Genomic DNA, 7,824 nt, shown 5'->3' on the forward strand with positions numbered 1-7,824 from the left:
CAGAGACATACACAGACAGAAAGAATAAAGGATGACAGGGAAAGAGAAAGGACTTAAGACAGAGAGACAGATATGCACAGACAGAGACAGACAGGGAGAGAGACAAAGAACCTAGACAGAGGTATATTGAGAGAGAGATTCACAGACAGAAAGAAAGAGAGAGAGAAGTGAACAGGAGAAAAAATAAGCGACAGAAAACCAGAGAAAGAGAGACAGTGAGAGAAAGACCCTAGATAGAGAGACATGCACAGACAGACAGAGAGGGAGACAGACACAGTGAATGAAAGACCCTAGACAGAGACAGACAGATAACAGACAGACATGCACAGAATTAAGACAGAGACAGACACTGAGAGAAAGAACTTAGACGGAGACAGACAGATAGACAGTGACAAAGACATACACAGATAGACAGAGAGGCAGACAGACACAGTGAAAGAGAGAGAGAGAACCTAGACAGAGATAGACAGAGATAATGAGACGGCCATAGCTCGAACCCAAGGCGCCAGTTCGTCTGCGTAACTTTTTCGCGTAGAGAGAGAGAGAGAGAGAGAGAGAGAGCATAGACGGCGCACTTCCGGGTAAAAAGTTATTCGCGTAGGGGATTCTGACGAGACGGCCACTTCTGACTGACGCTGTGTGTGTGTGTGTGTGTGTGTGTGTGTGTGTGTGTGTCCATGTGGTTTCCAGGCTTCCATGTATATCCAGTTAAATACTTGTCGGTCGCCTTTCTCTCTCTCTCTCTCTCTCTCAGCCACCTCATGCCAGGTGGTATAACACATAAAAAAAATGCCAGCTTTATAATTCATTCCTACTAAAGTCAGTCCATTTTATTCCGTTCCATGATACAGAGAGAGAGACAGAGAGAGAGAGAGAGAGAGAGACAGAGGGCGTCCATCTGCCCCCGTCATTCATCTCTGGCTTGAAACTCATCTCATAATTAGATCTTGGCCCTTTCTCTCTCCGTCATGGGTCCAGGTGATGTGTGTGTGTGTGTGTGTGTGTGTGTGTGTGTGTGTGTGTGTGTGTGTGTGTGTGTGTGTGTGTGTGTGTGTGCGTGCGTGTTTCCTGTATGTGTTGGTGCGTGTGCGTGCGTGAAACAAACCCCACATCATCCATCCACCATTAAAACAATCTCCAGTCTCACACCTGATCAATAATGGAGTCAGGTTATCTCTAATGGACCCATTCAATTGTTTTTCCTCCCTGATATTACCGAATCACTCTCCACACCCACTTATCCCTCCGATGAGACGGCAATTTAGAAACGGAAAGGTGTACAATCAAGAAAAGAAGTATGACACACCTGGGAAATGATGAAGGTAAAAAATGATCGAGTTTTTTGGACACACGTGAATCCATCAACGTAGTGCCCTAAAAGATAAAATAAATACAACAACCGGAAAGTGAACTTTTGATTTTGAGTCCTAATGATGACCAAGGAGAATATATGCGTTTATGATTACAGGGTACTCCATTTTTCACAGTGTTTCGTCCGTATTTCAGACTGACTCGTGCGGTAAGGTGAGCGATACTTTTTTGTAGACTGTACGTAGTGGGGGCGGTGGTCAAGTGGTAAGGTAAATGAAGCGCTAAGTGAGAGGACGCGAGGTCGGTTCAGGAGCGGAGGCATGGAACACGTTAAAGATGCTGAATTTCGTCTTAACCCTCTCATTTATTGTTCCTTTAGTCCCAGTCACTTGTCTTACAGAAATACCAGTGCTAATACCATCATACCAGGACCGAATGAGACCTGAGCATGTATTCGGTATGGATGGTGTGTATTAGTGCCCAAGTAGTGCCATGTGAAGGTGTGCGTTGGGGGTTTGTCAGGCCTTGATGTGAAATATAAAAATTGTTACTTTTTCTTTCCTTACCCTTGTACCGCCCCCCAAAAAGTTAGGCTATACGAACATTTCTCTCTCTCTCTCTCTCTCTCTCTCTCTCTCTCTCTCTCTCTCTCTCTCTCTCTCTCTCTCTCTCTCTCTCTCTCAAAGATTATACCACTTTCTCTCTCTCCTCCCATCATCTCCTCCCATATACCTTCCCTCCTTCTCAAGGCTCACAATCCTTCATCTTCTCTCAGCCTTCCATTGTCTTCCCTTCCCCCACCACCTCCCCTCCACCCCTACTCTTCCCCCTACACCCCCACTCTCACCCCCACCCCCACCCCTCTTCGTATTCCCTTTTCCCCTTATTCCTATTCTCTCCTCCATTTAATTTTCACCCTTCCCCTTATATCTTCCTCCTCTCCCTCCCTTTCCCTCTCTTTCTCCTTTCCTTCCTCCCCACTCCCACCCCATTCTCATTCCCCTCTCCCCAGCCTCCCCCCCCTATCCCCCCTTTCACCCTGACCATCTACCATCCCACCTTCCCCTACCCTTTTCCTCCCCAACGTTCTTCCCTCTTCCTCCCCAACCCCCTTCCCTTCTCCTTATTCCCAGTCCTCCACCTCTCTAACCTCTTCACCTCCCCTTTTCCCCCCCCTCCCTCCATCCCCCCTCCTTCCTATCCCCCTCCTCCCCCTCCCCCTCCCCCTTCCATTCTCCCCGACCCCATAATCAATCACTCTTTCGCCTACCTCATCATCGTAGAGTCGAAACTCACACCCCCTCATCACTACCCAATCACCCCTACTCTCTCTCTCTCTCTCTCTCTCTCTCTCTCTCTCACACACACACACACACACACACACACACACACACACACACACACACACACACACACACACACACACACACACACACACACACACACACTCGCTACCCCTTCGTAAAGCACTGGGTGTAGGAACTAATGGCCAGGCAGTTAGAGATGCATATTATTGTTTGAAACGACGCGGGTTCGATCCAAGACAAGTACAAGGAACAGTTTAATTACATGATATACCACAAGACCCTCCTACAGGCCAAAAATACCAGTCGCTAATACCATCATACCATATATTCAATACGGACGGTGGTTGTTAGTGCCAAAGTGGTGACATGAGAGAGAGAGAGAGAGAGAGAGAGAGAGAGAGAGAGAGAGAGAGATGCACCTCAAGTCATGCTCCTCTCCATACATATTTCACCCATCCAATTCCAACCTTCCTCATTTCTTTTCCTAACTCATTCTCTCTCTCTCGCTTTCTCACACATTCAATTACCTCATCAAATCAACTTCTTCTCTGCCTACCACGCCTCCTCATACCTTCTCTCTCTCTCTCTCTCTGCCATACCGTATCAATGTGTTTTTTCCTTATTGTAAATCGCTCGCTATCCGTACTGTGAGCAGGAAATAGAGGGTGGAGTGATGACAGGGGCGTGTGTGTGTGTGTGCGTGCGTGTGTGTGTGTGTGTGTGTGTGTGTGTGTGTGTGTGTGTGTGTGTGTGTGTGTGTGTGTGTGTGTTTTCTCGGTAAAGGCGTGTGCTTGTGTGCTGTTTTTCTACCCTCGGACACAAAGACGGGCGGATGTGGGATGATGGATGTTTGGCTGGATAGATTTACCGTCAGAGAGAGAGAGAGGGAGAGAGAGAGAGAGAAAGAAACAACCACGTCCACCCACCTCCCACCCATCACCTTTCCTCCTCGTGTCCACAGCACCTGATAACCTCTGAATCTCCCTTTTAATTACCTGTCTAAACTTACCTGTGTGCAAGGCTATAGATTCTCCCTTACTTCTTCAGGTTATCTCTCAGCCTCGCCTTCAGGTAATCACTCAGAGACGCCCTTCACTCTGCTGCGGGGGCGTCGGGAGAGATGGTATTAGGAAAGGGGCAGTAAACTCTATAGGTGCAAAAGTGTATAATTTTGGTGCCTCTTATTAATGCTTCCTTTTCCTGTATGTGGATCATACTCACCTAAGAACTGTATTATTTACCTACCTACCTACCAACCTACCTACCTACCTACCTATTTAGATACATATTTATCTGTCCATAACTACCTATTTATCTGTATATCTACCTATCTGTCTGTATATCCACCTATCTATCTATTTATCTATCTATTTTTCTATCTATGAAGCCACCACAATCCAGATCATATAAACCAAAGGGGACCATACAACGTCTCTGGCAGCGGATGGGGGTGAGCTGTAATTTATAAAAAAAACAAATCGCAAAGGAAGAGGTGCTAGGAAATCGGTTTATCGGATGAGACTACGTTGCTGTAACTCACCTGGCCACACCTCCATAAAAACGTACACCTTGACTACCTGGCTGCTCTCTCGCGTACACACACACACACACACACACACACACACACACACACACACACACACACACACAGATAGATAGATAGATATAGATAAATGGGTTGATAGATATAATTTATTTTTCATGCTGTACACAAGGTCGGCTTAACACATCATCTAGACTTACCCAAAGGAAGATACTGACATTATATTTATGGTAACAGTAATGGTAATGGTAATATGGTGCTAGTCACGAAGAAGTGCTATGGGGAAGATGCAGGACTGAAGTAATCTTATTCTGCCAGTAGCTTGCAAAAGGACGAAAATCTCCATCCAGCTGAAGTGAAAGGATTATTGCAAGTGATAAGAGGAAGGGTTGCCATCTCCCCTTTAATATTTCGGATCCTCAAATGTGTAAAGGGATTTTTGACCGCAGCTGTGCAATCGCCCTCCCTCGCCATTCTGTTGCGTTGTAGGTGTTGCGAGGCTGCTTGTAATTAAGACATACCTTCCCACGGCGGTATAAAATAGGGGAGTTTTTACCCTCCCGTCTTCCTTCCCTTTTGGTCTTCTCCCACGACGCGCGGGGAATACGTGGAATTTTAATCTCTCTCTCTCTCTCTCTCTCTCTCTCTCTCTCTCTCTCTCACACACACACACACACACACACTGAATATAGCAGTCACATTCCCCTTTCCCCCCTCTCCCACTTTTTCCTGCCGGTGCCTTGTGAAGACGAAGGAGGGGGAGAGCGAGACAGACAATTTCTTCCCTAGGACAGTGGGGTGACATCCCTTTTTATCATCCTTGCTATCTCCAGACGATTTTATTCAGCTGAGGAGTGACTTTTTGAGATGGTGTGGTTACAGTTAGCCTTCCTCATTCCCCTTCAAGTCTGGTCTCTCGAACTGAATAAAATCGTCTGGTAGTAGTAAGAGACGGGTAAAATCGTCAGCCCAGAAGCTCTCTAAACAAGGAATTCGACGCTTCTAGCAAAAATCCTTCTCCTGAATAAACTAACCCCTCCTCATTGATCAGGGGTGTGTCTATCTTGGCTTCTGCTACCTACATGCAAGAACTCAAAATGGTATACATCAAGCCTGGGTATGGGAAAAATGATACTATCTATCTATCTATCTATTGCCAGACGCCTCAATCCCGTTTGGGGTGGCCACAAACAAATCGCCTCCAAGTCGCCCTGTCTCCCGCCATTTCACTCCCCTGCTCCCAACTCACACCCCCCTCTCTCATATACCTCTCCACCCCATCTCTCCATCTCATCCTCGGCCTCCCCCTCCCTCTTTCCCCCTCCACCTCACTCACATACACTCTCTTCGTCAGTCTTTCACCCTCCATCCTCTCCACATGGCCAAACCACCTCAGTGTGTTCCTCATAATGCTTCCTATCACATCCACATCAACACCACAACGCTCCTTTATATCCTCATTCGTCAGCCTGTCTCTCCATGTGACTCCACAGGCTCCTCTTAAATAACTCATTTCCACGGCTCTCACTCTTGACTTGTGTCCTTCCAACAACGTCCAAGCTTCACTTCCGTACGTTAGAGTTGGTATCACAATACTGTCATGTAGTAACTTTTTCACTTCCATGCTCACTTCCCTGTTTCTTATCACTGCTTTCAAAGAACCAGCAACCTTTCTTCCCTGCTGTACCCTTTCAAGCACTTCACCCTCCAAACCTCCATCCTTACTCATCACACTACCCAAGTACTTAAACGTACTCACATTTTCCAATTCCTCACCATCCAACCTCGCTGTACATTCACTGACTTCACCTAACTTCATACTAACATTATAATTATACTTCCTAGATAAGATTATAGGTGGGATTGCCAAGAAAAGAGAACATTCAGGTGTAGCAGTAGTTGTTGTAGCCCCATGATTTATTCCAAACGTGAACCCCGTGGACTGCAGGCTTAAGGTCCTTTCCTACTGCAGTCTACCCTTCTCATTTTTTGGGGGAATAGGAAGGAGATTTAACCATGTACTTCTTCCCTCACCAGCACCATATCAAGGTGTACACTGCTTAATAAATCGCGACGGAAGAGGTGTTACGAAGCCTTCCATGGTACCTATAATGGCCTCAGCTCTTCTTCTTGACTATATCGAAAAACACAGCGTCAAAAATGCTACTTGTATGCAGTCTGGCCGGAAGCAGTTCGAGACGGGGCTGGTGACGGGGTTTTTGCTGATCAGATGGGAGAGCCGTCATATCTCTCTCTCTCTCTCTCTCTCTCTCTCTCTCTCTCTCTCTCTCTCTCTCTCTCTCTCTCTCTCTCTCTCTCTCAGTTCTGTGTGTCTGCTTGCCTGTCTGTTTGTCTTCGTCTGTCTCTCTGTCTCTGTTTGTGGTTTTCTGTCTGTCTGTCTGTCTTGATTTTGTTTTGTTTGCCCGCCTGTCTGTCTGTCTGCCCGCCTCTCTGTTTCTGGTTTTCTATCTATGTTTGTGTCTATGGTTGTCTGTCTGGCTGTTTGGCGTACTGTTTGTCTGTCTGTCTGTTTCTGTTTTTCCGTTTCTCCGGCTCTGGCTACGGTTTTGTGTTTAACGTATTCTCTCTCTCTCTCTCTCTCTCTCTCTCTCTCTCTCTCTCTCACACACACACACACACACACACACACACACACACACACACACACACACACACACACACACACACACACACACACACACACACACACACCATTTATCACGCGTAGTTAGGCCTTCATCCCATTTTCTGTTGAACTAAAGACAATGGGACAGCAGTAGTAGTCTTCATTAGTACCCCCTCATATATGGGGGAAAGGTGATTCTCTCTCTCTCTCTTTCTCTCTCTCTCTCTCTCAGGAGGTATTTTTCTTTCTCTACTTCTTGATTCTCCGTCTCATTGTATTTTTCTCCCTCCTTTTCATTAACTTTCCATCTCTGATACCGTCATCTCTCTCTCTCTCTCTCTCTCTCTCTCTCTCTCTCTCTGCTGGGAACAATAGGATAGTCGTGGTCGTCTTCATTAGTTCCCCCTCGAATATGGTGGAAGGTGATGTCTCTCTCTCTCTCTCTCTCTCTCTCTCTCTCTCTCTCTCTCCCCACGACCTACTGGTAAAGGAAAGAGGGCTGTTTTTTTTTTATTAATTTGGTGGGATGCGCTGGAAACTTTACGCCCCATGATTCGAATCCAAGTGATTTTTTATTTATTTATTTTTTTTTATCATGTAAGATGCTGCCAGGTGTGGAGATCGGATTGTTGTTGTTATTGTTGTTGCTGTTGTTGTTGTGGCCCCATGTTCATCGGAAACGTGAACTCAGTGGACTTCAGACTTAAACCGACCTTCTACACTCCATCCTTCTTCTTTTGGGGGGATAGTGAGGGAGCTGAGAGGCGTTTGTATATCTGGGCAGTGGATCCACCCATCTGCATCTGTGTCACCACGTGAAGGTGTCCCTCTCTAACTCCAAATCACTTTACTAAGACTCAACATCCTTATCACCATAACACCATGCATCATATATCCATAAGTAAAAAATAATCCAACTTTACTTTCCACCTTTTTTATTTCATTAGCTTCCCTGCCACCTGTGCTACCTGTCAAATCTTTACATCAATCTTCCCCAACAGGTAAAAAATCATCCCAGTTTACCTTGCATTTTTTTC

This window comes from Coenobita brevimanus, chromosome 103 (assembly GCF_032717465.1).
Source record: "Coenobita brevimanus isolate Jiangsu-jjx chromosome 103, ASM3271746v2, whole genome shotgun sequence".
Classification (NCBI taxonomy): Eukaryota; Metazoa; Arthropoda; class Malacostraca; order Decapoda; family Coenobitidae; genus Coenobita; species Coenobita brevimanus.